This window comes from Leptonychotes weddellii, chromosome 3 (assembly GCF_054177405.1).
Source record: "Leptonychotes weddellii isolate Sample4059 chromosome 3, ASM5417740v2, whole genome shotgun sequence".
Lineage (NCBI taxonomy): Eukaryota > Metazoa > Chordata > Mammalia > Carnivora > Phocidae > Leptonychotes > Leptonychotes weddellii.
In genome coordinates this window covers 167,262,084-167,280,365 of record NC_138371.1, presented here as the reverse complement: position 1 = coordinate 167,280,365, position 18,282 = coordinate 167,262,084, and the positions used below count along the sequence as shown (strand labels likewise).

The following is an 18,282-nucleotide window of genomic DNA, read 5'->3' as shown; positions in this document are numbered from 1 at the left end:
ACGGAGAATCAGGGTCAAAGGGGAAGGCACGTAACCTTCCATACAGCTATTCTTGGCTGAAGTGATGTGGCCAGTCAAGGATCTGGGCCAATTGTGCCAGATCTTCTGCTTTTTCAAGAGTTCCCAGAAATCTAGATGTTGATCCTAATTTTCAAAGGAAGCTAACATTGCATGGGCCAATCTGGATGATTACCGGGTTACAATTACAGGAAGAGGAGAAAAAAAAACCTTGTTGTTTATCAAGAAGTTATAGCACTTCTCACTGCAAAGACAGAATAAGTGCTGAACATGTGATTCCCAAGTGAGAACCCATGGGCCAACCCAACCAACATCCCACACCCTCAGCCACACACAGGGAGGAGCGCCGCTCCTAGGAATCCTTGGCCAGACTCTGAAGCCATGAGAGGCCGATAACATCCGGAGCCCATGAGATATCTAAAGCCCTGGGTTCAGAGTCCTACACAGACTATGGAAGCCTTGGACTTTGCTGTAAGTTGTCTTTCATTGCAAAAATCTCCAGGATTTTTATAGTATTCAAATTACTTACTTATAGTTTTGACACTTCATATTTCTTACTCTGGATTCATTTTTCTTATGTTTGTTCTATTTTATTCATTACATAGCTAGTATAGACCTTAAAATCTTGGTTTCATTTCTTTATATTTATCACTTCATTTGTAATTGCCTTCTTTTAATTTTGGTTTCCTTAATTGAAACTTTTATTTGCTTAAACTATTTATTTTATTTATATTTATTTCCATTTTAGAAGTTATTTTAACATGGAAAAGAGACACACCTGGATATTACTGGTTGTGTCTGTGGTATCATGTTATATCAGCCATGTATTTTATATGAATTTTTAAATATACAATATATAATTATATAACTTTATATAATATAGAATATGAATACAGAAATAGAATAGAAAACAGAAAGAATGGTTCAACGGGAAAGGTTAAGACTAGTCATTACCCTAAGAAAGGAAAGTTGATATTGTTTCTCTGCAGTTCCTTTAACAACAGACAATAAGGAAAAAACTGGTCCTTTGCAAAACTCTTAAGTACCTAACTGAATTATACATGAATGCTGTTTTCCCACATTGAATGCTATCCAATCATTGAGCAATGAATTATATACAGTCCGTGATTATTATTTTACACCATTATTGGTCATTGGATTATTGAATATTCTACAGAAATACACAAATCTATACATTTTAGGAAATAAAAAGGAAAATGACTGGGAAGAGAGAATATATTGTTAATGAAGTACCACTCTAAATATTTTGTAATGTTATATTCTTTAATTAAAATTAATCTTTTAAAACATCCTGCTGAGGGAAAGACTGCTTAACTTGCAGGGCCTGGTACAAAATGAGAATGCAAAGCCTACTGCTCAGAAAGTATTAAGAATTTCAAACAGTGACGGCAGAGCATTTAACCAAGCATTTAACCCTTCTGAGTGTGCAGAGGTCACAGGGCTACAAAGCTGCCTATTGCCATGGTAGAGAGCAATGTCTCTGATTTTCAGGTGAGGGAGCAGAGATGGTAGAGAGCAACGTCTCTGATTTTCAGGTGAGGGAGCAGAGATGGTAGAGAGCAACGTCTCTGATTTTCAGGTGAGGGAGCAGAGATGGTAGAGAGCAACGTCTCTGATTTTCAGGTGAGAGAATAGAGGCCTGAAGAGATCAAGTGACTCCTCCCATATGGTAGATCTCAAAGGACCCCTTGTCAGTACCAAGAATTTGGTGGCATGAATGCAGCTCATTCCCCCTGGTGGCTAAAAATCACCTGTGAGAAAATGAAGCCTTAGCCTTGAAACAGCATAGTGATGAAATGGAGAAATACATATGAAGTTGTGAAGGAGTTCTGGGCAGAATTGAGAATAAAAAGCAGAATTAAATAAATGATGGGAAAAATTGAAAGGGGTTTAGGAAGCATCTATTTTAACTCCTTTATTATACAGATGGAGAGGAAATAAAGAAAAATATATAAAGAGGAAATAAAAACAAATATATATTTTTTTATAAATGAATATATATGTATAAAATACACACCACACATACATACACACAGAGAGAATATTACTTTATTTGTGAGCTGACAGGTAATTATTGAAGTTATGCATTTATTCAACAACCATCATTTGACAACTACCATGTATCCAAACACACACCAATTATTGAGTATCTAATCTCTGTCAGACATTACAGAACTCATAAGATGAAGATATTTGCAAGTTCCTGCCTTCGGCATTTTTACATTCTGGTTGAGAAGAAAGATTCATATATATATGGAACCACTAAGGAATAATTAGACAAAGCAAATAGGCATAAGAAAATATACTGACATGAAGATCCGTGGTGAAGGCCCTCAGTGACGATTTTAAAGCCTTCAGTCATAGATGTTACATAGGGAAAGTACTTGGTAGCAAAATGGACATTCCTACTAAATAAACTAAGTAATGGATTTTTTTCATTCATTCAGTCAGTCATTTATCAGCTCTTTACTGGGACACCATAGTTCTTTTTTTTTTTTTTTAAGTTGGTTCCATGCCCAGCATGGAGCCCAACACAGGGCTTGAATTCACGACCCTGAGATCAAGACCTAAGCTAAATCAAGAGTCAGATGCTTAACCAACTGAGCTACCCAGGCACCCCTTGAGACACCATAGTTCCTGATGTGACATGTACTAGTCTAGGGCTAAAGACTGCAGAGTTACAAGAAGTATACATACTTTTGTAAATATATCTTTTTTTTTTTTTAAAGATTTTATTTATTTGAGAGCGAGAGAGAGAGAGAATGAGAGAGAGAACACGAGAGGGGGTAAGGTCAGAGGGAGAAGCAGACTCCCTGCTGAGCAGGAAGCCCGATGTGGGACTCGATCCCGGGACTCCAGGATCATGACCTGAGCCGAAGGCAGTCGCTTAACCAACTGAGCCACCCAGGCGCCCTTTTTTTTTTTTTAAATATATCTTTTTTTTTTTTTTAAAGATTTTAAGGAAGTATACATACTTTTGTAATTTCTATTCTAATGGGTGAAACAGATTTCTAGAAGTAAACAAAAAAAAATATATGATTTCAGGTAGTAAAAAGTGCTGGAAAAATACATACTAGGGTTAATGGATAAACAGTGAGAGAGCCTGGTGCAATTAAATTAGATTGAGTGGGCTAGGATTTTGTACTCTCCTAATGTGGAAATAATGTTTTCTACCAAATAGACTCCCAAATGTTTGACTCAACTTTAATCTTAGCACATTTACATCTAAGTAAATCAAGTGTTATCACAAATAATTAGATTTCATATATTTTATTCTTTAAATTATAGCAAACTGGTAATAAATTTAATTCTTAAACCCTGAATGCTTTGTTTTCTGAGATAAGAACTTTCTCAAAAGCGAAAGAGTGCACCGATTTTCATAGGGTGGTTGCCTTTCTCAAAGTTGATTCAAAAATTAGTGTGTAAAGTTCCTGCTTTTAAGTATAATCATTTTCACTTGTGAATATGAACAAGGAAGATTATAAGCTGTCAAGAATTTCTAGAGCTTCTGCCCATGACAGAATGATGGGTCCACATGCTGTATTTAAAATCCAGCTGAATGGATAAAAATAGTATGTGACTTTCATAGTCATTATAAGTCGAAGCAATTTATTGAACCCTTCAATCAGGAAAGGAAACAAAAGAGGGGGAATGGGTGAATGACTCATTCCTTCGTGTGTTGTCTACATAGTGCTATTCTGATAATTGGATGATCTGAAGTTTAAATGAAATTGCATTAATGCATTTTAGAGAGGACGCAACCACGACATACTTCAAAAACAAAAACAAAATGCTGTAAAAGGCTGAAACTATCCAATGAAATGATGTCTTGTAATTAGAAATGCACAAAGATTGTGCATGAAATGTAGAAGAACAAGGGTATACTTATATAAACCTTTAAAAATCCAGGCAGAAAAACCCTTCTTATACCTAAAAATCCAAATCAAAATCTTGCATCTCTTCAAGGTAGTAAAATATTTTGTTTTAGAATACATATTAAAAGTAAATATTTAATTCCTTTTAAAAAATACAGGATAGCGATTTCAGGAATATCTGTAGGCTGTACTTTAAGTAATTGACTTGATCATATTTCATATTAAATAATTTGAAGATGACTCACCCAACCCCCAGTGACAATCAGATATGGACATTTTTGCTTCTTGTGAAACATTCATCAGGACCTTCAAATATCACTTGTTCAAGCAATTTTATCCCATGAATTTCAGAACAAAAAAATATTTTATCTTAGGAGGACACTGGCCATGAGTGGAAAACATGATATAGAAAATCTATGAGATGTGTGAACTTAAAAAAAAAAAAAAGGTTTCTTTTCTCATTTCAAGATAAGGTTAACAGAATACTTATTATCTTCCAAGTGTAAACAACGCTTTTAGGTATTGACTTCAGGAAGAAGGGCTGGATCTTTAGATGTGGGTTCCTAGTGGTGGGTTCTCAGATGGGACACAGGGGCTGGACCCTCAGAGTGAAAACCATACGCTAGGAACCAAATCATCTACTTGCATACAGTGCTGCATTCACTTCCCTTCTCTTTTTTCTTAGCCCGTTAGTTTTTTTTAATGCTTCAAAAATTGTTACTAAATGCAAACAATTAAGTGAAACATGCAACACTAATGTTCATCATTAAGAGACAAAATTACTTTTTTCACTCCAAAAGAAATTACTATGAGTGATTTGCAGTTTGGCTCATGGTGCATTTCATAATAATTACTCCAAACAATGGCTGACGTTTTTGATTAAGAAAATAAACAGATATTGAGAGTCAAATACAAGTGTGGTAGTTCACTGAATCCTCAAATCACACTAAGATGTGACACAGGATTCTCTTCCCTTTGTACTTCACATGCTAGCCCCTAAGGGCAGCCGCAACAGTAATATACACACTGTGCAGTAATTACAAATATTCTGCTGTTGCTTTTCTGTGGCACTGAATTACATTTCATTCCTATCAAGTAATCTATAAAATAATCCACTGACTTTCTTTGAAGAGAGGGAATTGAACTTCCAAAGATGAGCAATACACTTTCATCAGAATCTCTCCAAACACCCTGAAATTGTGTACAATGACAGGTGAAAACATTTTCCGATACATCTCTTCATGATAGAGCCTTCCTTTCTTCTAAATTTACATTAAGGGGCACCTGGGTGGCTCAGACGGTTAAGCGTCTGCCTTCGGCTCAGGTCATGGTCCCAGGGTCCTGGGATCAAGCCCCGCATCGGGCTCCCTGCTCAGTGGGAAGCCTGCTTCTCCCTCTCCCTCTGCTGCTTCCCCTGTTTGTACACTCTCTCTCTCTGTCAAAAATAAATTAAAAAAAAAAAATCTTTAAAAATAAATAAATAAATAAAATAAATTTACATTAAGATTTGATAATGTAGTTTGTGTTATCCTAGGAATATTCCTTTTAAAGGGCCTTCTTTTAATAAGAGTTTTCATTCAATAATAATTAAGTGGGACAACACAAGTAACCGAGGATTTGTTTTTGTTATAGAACCAAGTCTTACTGCACAAAAACAACTCAGCTCAGTCATGAACTGCTCAACAGTGTCAGATTCGTTTAAGTACTAGCAGTGTTAGACAATGGGAAAGTGTACTACCCTTTCCCAGGAAACGTTATTTCTCTGTAGTTAGATATGGGATTTCCGTGTAAATTGAGGATAAAAGAAGTACTTGGCATATACTAGTGCGAGTATTTCTGTTTGTGTGATGCAGCCCATATAACGGTAATTGATGGTCTTAAAACTGTTCCAAGCATTTTGACTTGGCTTTCCCCATCACTGATTTGACTTCAAAGCCAATGTACACACACACACCCACCCACCCACACACACACATACTGACATATATACATATATTTATGTATGCGTACAACACATACTGAGTTGATGGTTTAAACGGATTGTATTTGAAAACACCTAAGTCGTTGAAAGTGCCACTGTGTTCTGAAAATCCAGGTTTAGCAAAGCCTGCTCGCAACGACTTCTAATGCACTTTCCCATTTTGTTATTTTTGGTAATCAACACAAAAAACGCTTTATGACTGTGAAAAGGAAATTTTCTAATTTGTCCCCATAGAACTGTCTAAACTTAGCCGATTTAAACCTTAGCCTCACCAAGGAGTTAATTTCAGAATTAAGTTGGATAGGATTATTTAATTACATCATCTATAAAGACTCTAATTAAAATCTTTCATAAAACATATTCCATGTCATGAGCTGGGACAAAATTTAGCAAAGCAGTAGACTGAATCTTTGGCATCCAAACAAATACGATGGCATGATGTTTCCAGTACAAGACACAGCAATAGTAAAGCTAGGACATTCAGAAGTCGTGGAGCACTCTGAGGTATTAAAAATCATCATGGCCAGCTTATTACACAGTGGAAGGGAGGAATAATTATGTGCTATAGACTCTCCTTCCCACCTCTGCGGAGCACAAGCTGAAGTATTAAAAATACTCTGCTAATCTAAGATTAGAACGCAGTCTCTCCAAAGAGAGTCAATGAAAAGGTTCCAATTAATGTTTAAATAGTTTCCTGTTATAAAAAAAAAACCCCAAGGAAATATAAGTAATATATTTACAATCCTGTAGTCTATAAATGTTTGAAGAGGTTTCTAATCCAATATAGATAATCTATGTTAGTCCTTCACTAAACATCAGGTCACGCAAGTTTCTGACTCATTCCGCTTGAAAATGAATCGTACGATTAAATGATCATAAACCTAAGGTAACTTTCCCACTAAACAGATATATGTCTGATGATGGAAGAGCAGGTAGACTTGTCACTGGCTAATTAGAAAACAGCCTTTCTCCCTGAAAGCCAAAGGTTCTGACGCCCAAAAGAATATTTCTAGATTTAAATGTTCTTCTATCTTGAATTGCTATTGAGAATCTCTTGGCTAACATTAGGAACTAACTGAAAAGGAAACACATTCTGAAAGTTTTAAATGTATTACATAAAAGAATAAAAATGGAAGGAAAAGCATCAAAAATGTGCTCTCGCTTATCCACTGGAAAACACGTTCAATCTCATCATTGAGTAAATTAATTCTTACAGTTCTATATGCTCTATATTTTCGAACAGTTCATTGAAAAATATGTCACTTGATAGCTTTCTGGTTTTGGTGTTGATGGTTAGATCAACAATTGTTTCCTCTCATTTTCTCTTTTTAGATACTGACTGAATTATGCCAATTAAGCTCTGGTAAATATAAATAGTGAAGCATTTTATAGTCTGGACTTTCTTCAGTTCATATCCTCGTATCAAATTGGAAAATTAATCCACAGACTAAAGTATTTGGAAAGGCTTAATATGCTCATCTTTATTCCTATATAATCACTATCTTCTATAGAGTTCAGGTTTATATTCGTTATTGGAGCTAATCCAAACACACCTTAAAGAGTTGTACATTTATTTTCTCTACCTGAGTGCATTCAGATTGAGGAATGTGTCTTCTGTCCCCACCATGGGCACCAGCAAAGTATATATACAACAGCACTAATTGAAATGGGGCCAGATCTTATGTATTTCTAACCCTTTATGAATATAACACAACTACATTTCCTTTAATAAGCTCTGAGACTGTTTTTATTTTTTAATGCATATAACTCTGAGACACAGAATAATATTGTTGTGACTAACGTAATTTGCTTAGGATGAAAGTGCAGTTTATTTCAAACAGATGATATTCGTATTCATTCTATTGCGATAGATGTTATTTTGGTTCTTTTATTTGACTTATTTATACAGATATTTAACATGTGTTTTATTTTCTTTTGTTTGAGGGTGATTTTTTTGTTTGTTTTTGTTTGAGGGGATCAAGGATAGAAATAGCCCGGTGACTAAATCTTTTGCTCCACAGAATATTTTGTGCCATAAAAGCTTGAGAAACTCTTATTTGCAGAGACAGCACAGATAATGTAGGCAACTAAAATTATTTTTCCAAAGTTAATATGAGTGATATGAAACTTCCCAGATAATTGCACATTCACATTTTCTTTTTGACTATATAACAAACAATTTAACATGTTCCCAATATAGCTGTTACAGTTAAGACATGCCCGTGAAGCTAAAAAACAAAAAAAAAAAAAGAAGAAGAAATTAAAATAGAAATCGAGCATACTTGCCTATATAACTAATTATTTTAAAGGCTCCCGGCAACAGATGCACACAGGCAACCTTATATTCAAAAGAATACACATCTATTATCTATATATAGATGCTATGTCTATATATGCTTTTAAATGTAGGAAACTTGGGCCTCGGTGATTCTGCAGAACCCGAGGACCCGGCTGCTGCCTTAAGGCACACCCCTGCTGGTACCGCCCAGGATCACTCTTGTCCTAGACCGTCCTCTAGCTGAACTTCAAACATCAGATCAGAGTCCTTTTCTCCTCACCGCATCTGGCCCTCTCCCTCCTGCAAATACTCCCACTCAGTCTTCTCTTCCTTTAACCATCTCTCCACAGCATTTACGATTTCCAGAAGATTAATCCTTCTGTGTCTTTGTTTCCCTCCCTGGAACGTAAGGGATCTGTGAGAGCGGGTTTATTTCCTGTTCACTGCATGCAATCCACACCTAGCACACTTGGCAGAGAGCAGGTGCACCATGAACTCTATTTAAAGAATGAGTAAATGAAACGTTTGGGAAAGCTAGTCCCAAATGACTAGCCCAGTCGATTCTTTTATCATAAAATATCTTCTTTGCAGTCTTTCCTGTCTTAGTGGGAAAGTACCTCGCCTTGTATATACCTAAGCTTAGACTCTTCATTCACACAGACCTGTAAGCACAAACCTCGGATCCCAGAGTCTTCATAGTCTCTCCTTTGGGTTTTTTTTAAAAACATTTATTTATTTATTTGAGAGAGAGAGAGAGAGCAAGTGCAGGGGTACGGGGCGGGGGGCAGAGGGAGAGAGAAAGAGAAATCCACAGAGTGGCACTTAATCTTAGGACCCTGAGATCGTGATGTGAGCCAAAATCAAAAGTCGGACGCTTACCTGACAGAGCCACCCAGGCACCCCATCTCTTTCTTTTGAATTCCCCATTTGTTGCCTCACTAACAATCAATCTTTCAATGATCTATCATGTTTATTTATCCAAATAAATGCTTCTTTTTTTAAAAGATTTTGTTTATTTATTTATTTGAGAGAGAGCACACATGCGTGCGCATGCATGAGAAGGGGTAGGGGCAGAGAGAGAGGGAGAAGCAGACTCCCTGCTGGGCAGGAAGCCCAATGCGGGGCTCGATCCCAGGACCCTGAGATCATGACCTGAGCTGAAGGCAGACACTTAACAAACTGAGCCACCCAGGTGCCCTCAAATAAATGCTTCTTAAATAGGATAATGTCTCCCCATTCATTCACCTTATTGGGGTCTACTTTCACTTTCCAACATCAAAATCTTAGCCCATCTACGTCCAAAAACAACCCCCAATTTAAAAAATTTTGGAGAGTGAATATTTTTAACTACAGGTTTCATTTTGAGGGGTTACAAACCAACATTTCACCAACTTTGAATGGAAAAACCAATTCTAATGGATGAGGTTCTGCTATTTTCTGTAGTTGCATTAACTCTGTCCATTGACTAAGATGTTGGGATTACAAAGGTTAATCTAAGAATATTGCTTAATATTCTTTAAACTTTACTGTCTTTGTACATAATCTTATCTACTTATATTTCACCATTTTATGCATTGCCACGCCATGTATAATTGAAAGAAGTCTCTTACCAGAATTAGTGTAGTCTCTGTAAGTTTTATTTTCTTCCCTACAATTTGAGGAAGAATATCTAACTAATAGGTTGACTGTGGTAACTAAAACTAAAATAACACACGTAATCAGCCCAGACCAATACCTGACATCAAGTAGGAGGTATGGAGTACTCAACAATTTTCTCTAGATTTTGCTACAATAATATCCCCCAAATCTCATTGACATACAATAAGAGATTGTTTATCTCTTGCTCAAGTTCCATGCCGGCTGCAACTCTTTTGCATGTATTTTTCTCACTCTGGCCAAAGGAGTAGCTGCTATCTGTGATATGCCATTCTTATAGCAGAAGGGGGAGAACTGTTGAAAAATCACAGGAGGACTCTCAAACCTTCTATGCAGAACTGTACATTCCACTCACTTTTTGTTGGCCAAGACAACTCACATGACTAAGTCCGTCAGGTGGGAAAATATTGTTTCCACGTATCTCCCCTTCATACAGCCATTTTATTTTAAGTCACATGGCAACATCCATGGAAGGAAGAACTGGGCACAGTAATGAAATCTCCCACACCATCCCACCCCCTTCAATAAACCAATGACATGGCTTAATAACATTTCACAGTTGCTTCTCTCTCCCCAGATCAAGTAGATAGGAAAACAGTAAATTCTGACCAAAAGCAGATACGTTCATTACGAGTGTGCCATAAGTAGCTTACAAGAACTCACACAGTTGTCAGATCAGTGATATACCTTAAGGGGAGCACTCAGCAGGGACTCCCGCCATACTCTGATATTCGCGTACTCTTTGACGTACAAACTTGAAAGTTAACTATTCGAAGCTCTTCACCCATTATCCAGAAAGCCCATATATATCAGCATCATCTGGGAATTTGTTAGAAATGAAATTTTCAGGCCCCTCCCCAGACCTGAATTCTGAAACTCCAGGTGATTCTGATATACATTACAATTTGAGAACCACTGCTTTGTCATTAACAGCAATCATCAGATAATAACACTATTACCAGGTGAAATTAAACTAAAGGCTGAATTTTGTGATTCCTGAGTTCCTCTCTTCTGAATCGATGATTTAGGAGAGCAGCATTCCTACTTCCAAACTTGAAAACCTGATAGTGTCTATTAAGGAAAGCTCAGGTAAAGAAAAAAATATTGTATCTTCCTCCCAAAATTATTTTTGATGAGTAGAGATAAATAAAAGCCATATAAATGGATTCATATAATTGGGTTCATCTTCCACAGAATTCATATTTTTGGGTATATTAAGTATTCCCTTTTACTGCTTAGTAATCTTTCATCTTATGAATTACCATCATTTATTTACCTATTAGTATTTTTTGCAGACACTTCTCTTGGGATAAAGTTTGAGTGGCATTGCTGGGTCATAGACTAGAGCATACTTTTTCCAAAGTAGGTGTTCCATTTTATACTCCCAGCAGCAATGTAGGAGAATCCTAGGCTTCCCACCCTCAACACCTGGTGCTTTAGTACCTTTAATTTTATCCCTTCTGTCGGTTGTGCAGGAGGAACTCACTGGGGTTTTCATTTACATTTCCCTGGTAATGTCACTGTGCACCTTTCCATGTAATTATGCCAACCATATGTCTTCTTTTGAGGTCTAATCAAGTCTTTTTCCTATGTAATTGGGTTGTTTGATTTTTATTACGAAGTAATAAAAGTTGTTTATATATTTTAGGTACAAGTAAGTTACTGTCAAATATATGTATTGAGAATATTTTATCCTATGTGTGGCTTTTTTTCATTTTATGAATAGTGTCTTTTGATAACTAGCGTTCATTGCTTTTATTATGAGGCAGTTCAATTTATCAGTATTTTATGGTTTGTGCTTTCTGTGTCTCCTATAAAAATCTCCATCTCACCCAGGGTCACAAGAAAATTGTCTCCTATTTTCATGGAGAAACTCTGTTGTTTTAGCTTCCACATTTGGTAATGTATGGTGCATAGTAGGGGTCCGTTCATTTTTTTTTTATATATACATTTAGTCTATTGTTCTTGCACCATTTGTTGTAAAGGTTCCCTGTCCCCATTAGCCTGCCGCGGTGATTAGCTGTAGTTGTGGAGACTCTCTTCACTTTTATTTTTTATATACTTTTGTGTAAACCTCTTTCATAGTCTACGTAGCTATAAAATTATAGAGTGTAATTTTTTTGATCTACAAAAATTAAGTCATTGACAATTTGCAATGCTCCCTCTCCACATACAGAGTCTTGCAACTGACAAATATAGGCAAAACTATGAGTTCACATCCTGAAATTAGTTAATTTTGACACCTTTTACCATTTCTTTACAATAGTACAACGTGCATGATAAATGTTTGTAATTTTCGTCAGCAGTTTGTCTATGTGAGTGTCTGAAATATGTCTATAAAAACCTCGTTAAATGAATTAGAAGATATACACTTAACATCTACATTTTTACACAACAAGAAAAAAAATTGGAAAGCTCTGTATCGCCATTTATTTTCATTTGTAAAGAAATCATAACTAAATATAAAATCATAATGAATTGGCCTTGAAGTGAAATGAGTACTAGGGGGTAATTAGAGCAGTCAAAGGATTTCTCATAATATCTACAAATTATAAAAGGACACATATTTAGCTATTTGTGGTCAACTATAATTTCATGAAACACTAGCTCTGTGAGGTATTTCATGAGAGAAAAGTTCTAGGATCAATTAATTTTAGGAGATGTTGGGTTTGGCAGAGTTAAAGTTTTCTTACTATGGAATGAATGTATCAGTGTCTTTAACAAACTGATGGGCATTGTGTATTTCCAAGAAGACAGAGTAATCAACATAAGGAGGAAAGAGTACCCACAGAATAAACAAAGCGACAAGTCAAATCAAGAAAACACATGCTTCTAAAAACCGTTTTAGCACTAAAAGAAGATGTTTTTGTCTTTACTGACTGCAATAAAAAGATATAGCTTCAATTAAAAAAAAAGAAAAGCCATACAGGAAAGGGAACTTAGATTAAGAGGGAAGCAGGGTGAGAAAGGCAGCAAAGCAAAGAAGGTCACACATCTTTGTAACATTAAATTCTCCACTGAAAACAATGAAGAGCAACACTTATAAGGGGGATTTTCCAAAAATGCAAAGGAAATGACTAAAGACAAAATTATTGGAAGATCATGCTAAATGTAGAAATACTCACCTAGGAAGCATGGGTCTACCCTAGGAATAGTCAAACACGACAGTACCAGAAGTGATATTGAAGAATACATTTTGCATTTAAAACCAGATTTCAGGATGAAGCTAAGACCCATTTACCATGATCAATGGAACGATCACTTAAAAGAGATTCACATAATGGTGGAATTTAAATATACAGATGGAAAATAAATGAAGACCATTTAAAAAGGATCAGATTTTTTTTAAAGATTTTATTTATTGGGGCACCTGGGTGGCTCAGTCGTTAAGCGTCTGCCTTCGGTTCAGGTCACGATCCCAGGGTCCTGGGATCGAGCCCCGCATCAGGCTCCCTGCTCTGTGGGAAGCCTGCTTCTCCCTCTCCCACTCCCCCTGCTTGTGTTCTCTCTCTCACTGTATCTCTGTCAAATAAACAAATAAAATCTTTTTTTTAAAGATCAGATTTTTTATAACCAAAACATCCAAAGAAAATAAAGTATTTAGAGATATAATATTATCATTCAATATGTTGATTTTCAAAGGTAAACTGATGTTCAGGTTTGGAGGCAACAGAAAAAATAATCTTAGACCAGCAACGAAACTGAATCAGTAATCAAAAACTCCCAACAAATAAACATCCAGGGCCAGACGGCTTCACTTTGGTGAATTCTACCAAACATATAAAGAAGAGTTAATACCTATTCTTATTGGGGCGCCTGGGTGGCTCAGTCGTTAAGCATCTGCCTTTGGCTCAGGTCATGATCCCAGGGTCCTGGGATCGAGCCCCGCATCAGGGTCCCTGCTCTGCAGGAAGCCTGCTTCTCTCTCTCTCACTCCCCTGCTTATGTTCCCTCTCTCGATGTCTCTCTCTGTCAAATAAATAAATAAATAAAATCTTTAAAAAAAAAAGAAAAAAACTATTCTTATCAAACTATTCCAAAAATAGAAGAGGAAGGAAAGCTTCCAAATTCATTCCATGAGGCCAGCATCACCTGATACCAAAACCAGATAAAGACACTATTAAAAAAAGAGAGAGAGAGAGAACTAAGGCCAATATCTTTGATGAACACATATGCAAGAATCCTCAACAAATATTAGCAAACCAAATCCAACAATACATTAACAAAATCATTCACCACAATCAAGTGGGATTTATTCTTGGGATGTAAGGGTGGTTCAATATTCACAGATCAATCAACACTGATACATCAATCAAGAGATGTGATACATGTATCTCTTGATACACCACATCAAGAGGAAGGGTAAAAACCATATGATCATCTCAAATGCAGAAAAAGCATTTGACAAAGTACAACATTCATTCATGATAAAAACCCTCAACAAAGTAGAGTTAGAGGAAACACACCTCAATAAAATAAAGGCCATACATGAAAAACCCATAACGAACATCATACTCAATGGTGAAAAATTAAAAGCTTTTACCCCAAGATCAGGAACAAGACAAAGATGTACTTTCTCATCACTTTTATTCAACACAGTACTGGAAGTCCTAGACACAACAATCAGACAAAAAAAAAAAAAAGAAAGAAAGAAAGAAAGAAAAGGAAAAGAAAAAGAGAAAAAAAAAGAAAGAAAAGGCATCCAAATTGGTAAGGAAAAAGTAAAACTTTCACTATTTGCGGATAATATGATACTATCTATAGAAAACCCTAAAATCTCCACCAAAAAACTATTAGAACTGAAAAATGAATTCAGTAGTCATAGGATACAAAATCAGTATACAGAAATCTGTTGCATTTCTATAAACTAATAATGAAGCAGCATAAAGAGAAATAAGAAAATGATCCCATTTACAATTGCACAAAAAATAATAAAATACCTAGAAAAAACTTAACCAAAGAGGTGAAAGACCTGTGCTCTAAAAACTAAAAAAACACTGATGAAAGAAATTCAAGATGACACAAACAAATGGAAAGACATTCCATGCTCGTGGATTAGAAGAACACATATTGTTAAAATGTCTATATTACCCAAAGCAATCTACAGATTTAAGGCAATCCCTGTCAAAATACCAACAGCGTTTTTCACTGAACTAGAACAAACAATTTTAAAATTTGTATGGAGCCACAAAAGACCCTGAGTAGCCAAAGCAATCTTGAAAAAGAAGAACAAAACTGGAGATATCACAATCCCAGATTTCAAGATATACTACAAAACTGTAGTAATCAAAACAGTATGATACTGGCGCAAAAATAGGCACATAGATCAATGCAACAGAACAGAGATCCCAGAAATAAACCCATGATTATATGGTCAATTAATCTTCAACAAAGGAGGCAAGAATATGCATTGGAAAAAGACAGTCTCTTCAACAAACGGTGTTGGGAAAATTGGACAGCTACATGCAAAAGAATGAAACGGTATACCCTCTTACACTATATACAAAAATAAACTCAAAATAGATTAAGGTCCTAAATGTGAGACCAGAAACCATAAAAATCCTAGAAGAGATCACAGGCATTAGTTTCTCTGACATCAATATCATCTGACGTCCAGCAACATTTTTCTAGATATATCTCCTGAGGTAAGGGAAACAAAAGCAAAAATAAACTATTGGGACTACATCAAAATAAACAGCTTCTGCACAGCAAAGGTAAAGCTCAACAAAACCAAAAGACAACCTACTGGATGGGAGAAGGTATTTGCAAGTGATATATTCAATAAGGGGTTAGTATCCAAAATATATAAAGAATTTATACAACTCAACACCAAAAAAAACAATTAATCCAATTTAAAATGGGCAGAAGACATGAACAAACATTTCTCCAAAGAAGACATACAGATGACCAAAAGACACATGAAAAGATGCTCAGTGTCACTCATCATCAGGCAAATGCAAATCAAAACCACAATGAGATATCACCTCACACCTGTCAGAATGGCTAAAATCAAAAACACAAGAAGGAACGAATGTTGGTGAGAATGTGAAGAAAAGGGAATCCTTGTGCACTGTTGGTAGGAATGCAAACTGGTGCAGCCACTGTGGAAAACAATATCAAGTTTTCTCAAAAAATTAAAAATAGAATTACCATATGATCCAGTAATTCCATTACTGGGTATTTACCCAAAGAATATGAAAACACTAATTTGAAAAGATATATGCACCCCTATGTTTATTGCAGCATTATTTACCATAGTCAAAATATGGAAGCAGCCCAAGTGTCCATCGACAGATGAATGGACAAAGAGAGGTGGCATATATATACAATGGAATATTACTCAGCCATAAAAAAGAATGAAATCTTGCCTCTTGCAACAACATGGATGGATCTAGAGGGTATAATACTAAATGAAGTAAGTCAGTCAGAGAAAGATAAATATCATATGATTTCATTCATATGTGGAATTTAAGAAACAAATAAAGTAAAAAGAGACAAAAAAAACAGACTCAAATTTAGAGAAAGACTGCTGGTTACTAGACAGGAGGGGGAGGGTGAAACAGGTGATGGGGATTAGGAGCACACTGATCAGGATGAGCACTGAGTCATGTACAGAATTGTTGAATCACTATATTGGTCACCTGAAACTAATATAACACTATATGTTAACTATACTGGAGTTTAAAAAGTAAATTAATAAAAAAAATCTTAAGATATTCATGGTTTTGGAAAATAAACTGTCCAGATAACATACCTTAAGAATTTACCTCCAAATTCGTAAAAGAGAAACATAAATAAAAGGAGAAGTGGAAAACAGGACTGGTCATAAGCACTGTAGACATTAACTACACTATTTAGACTTAAAGACCACTATGAATAGGGTTATACCACTCAATGAAAATGTCAAAAATAGTGCTTAAAACAGAAGCACAATAAAACAGTCATAACTTAATTTTATTTACCTAGTTCTAAAATCCAAAGTTACATTAATAATTTCCAGTGGGTAAAGATGAGAGGAAAATAAAAAGGTTCTAAATCTTTCATTTTAAATAGATGAAGGACAAATGATGCCATTTAATCTGAGACCCTTGCAAAAATTAACACTGACAATGTTTTTAAACTAATATAAGGTAACCATTAGGAGAAATAAAACAGATTTACTTGCAAAACATTGGAAATTGAAACCTATAAAACGTGTTTCATACAGGAATTTAAACAAAACACAGAAAATAAAAACTGACATGAAGATAAAACAAGTTGACAGGAATCAAATCAAATATATCAGTCAGGATAATGAATTCCAGTAGGTAATCCCCACCCTCTTATCGAGGAGATTTACATATTGGATTTAAAAACCAAAATAATAAATCCAAGTGTGTGATGCTCACAAGGGACAAATCTTACTCAAAAGAATGAAGAATAACAAAAGGGAAAGCACTGGCAAAAATTTATCAAGCATATAGATAAAAACAGATGGTAAAATACAATTCAGACCCAGTAGAATTTAATACAAAACCACTAAACTAAACAAGGTCATATGATTTTGTTCTTTTAACATTTCAATATTAATGAATATGTAAAGTCATGAATTCTTTGTCCATATCATGCATTATCAATACATATGACATAAAAGCTGCTAGAAAAAAATGAGAAATTGATCATTGGTATGGGAATTTATAGCACTCTTCCTTCCATCTTGGGTAGATTAAATCTAAATAGGATCAGATATGATCTGGACAAAATAATCAATAGGGCTAATTTATTAAATATGTCAATTTTCTTTAGATTATCCATAGAATGTTTACCAAAACTGGTTACATACATCATATAATATATCGCATAAAAATCAGTGGGATATTCCCAAACATGGTCTCTCCAAGCTATTTTCTGTGATCATAATACCATAAGGCTGGAAAAAAATGACCAAAAGCAAATGTAAACAGAAGAGAGGTCCTACAATTCACACTAGGCTTTGAAAAGCAGGAGAAAGTAAAACATACAGAGATTAGTGAAACAGAAAACTCCACCATTTCATCCTCATTTAATCCTAACAAGACTTTTATCCTTCTTTGTAGAGAAGATAAAGGAGATTCAGCAAGGTTCAGTGACCTCTGCAAAGTCACACAGCCTTAAAGTGGCCGAAGCAGGACTTCAACCCAGATCTTGTCTCCTATTCCACGATGATTTTCAAGATACCCCGTGCACTTCCTATTGAACAACTAAGACCATAATTAGAAAGTCTTAAAGTAGCCAATCCCTTGATTCTACAGTATTTTCTTTTCATTTTCTAAGGTTTCTAAAATTAGGATGAATCTTAAAATGGTTTCTTAAAAGAAAAACGATGTACTTTCATTACCTGAGAATAGGCAAATGGACATCAATAGAAAATATCTACTGATTAAGATCTTCTCCTCAACTGAATTATTAACTTTATTAAGAATGTGTGCAGTTAG

At 35.4% G+C, this 18,282-nt stretch overlaps 1 protein-coding gene and 1 long non-coding RNA gene across 6 annotated transcripts in view; one reads left to right on the top strand and one right to left on the bottom strand.

Annotated features, from left to right (window-relative positions):
• Nucleotides 1–18,282, bottom strand: part of ITGBL1 (integrin subunit beta like 1) — a 244,585-nt gene that overhangs the window by 96,192 nt on the left and 130,111 nt on the right. The gene's annotated exons all lie outside the window — the stretch shown is intronic.
• LOC115942182 (uncharacterized) overlaps nucleotides 274–18,282 on the top strand; it is a 25,635-nt gene continuing 7,626 nt past the window's right edge. The window contains exon 1 of the long non-coding RNA XR_004076802.2: nucleotides 274–489. This is a non-coding gene — a long non-coding RNA (uncharacterized LOC115942182). The remainder of the gene's footprint in view (nucleotides 490–18,282) is intronic.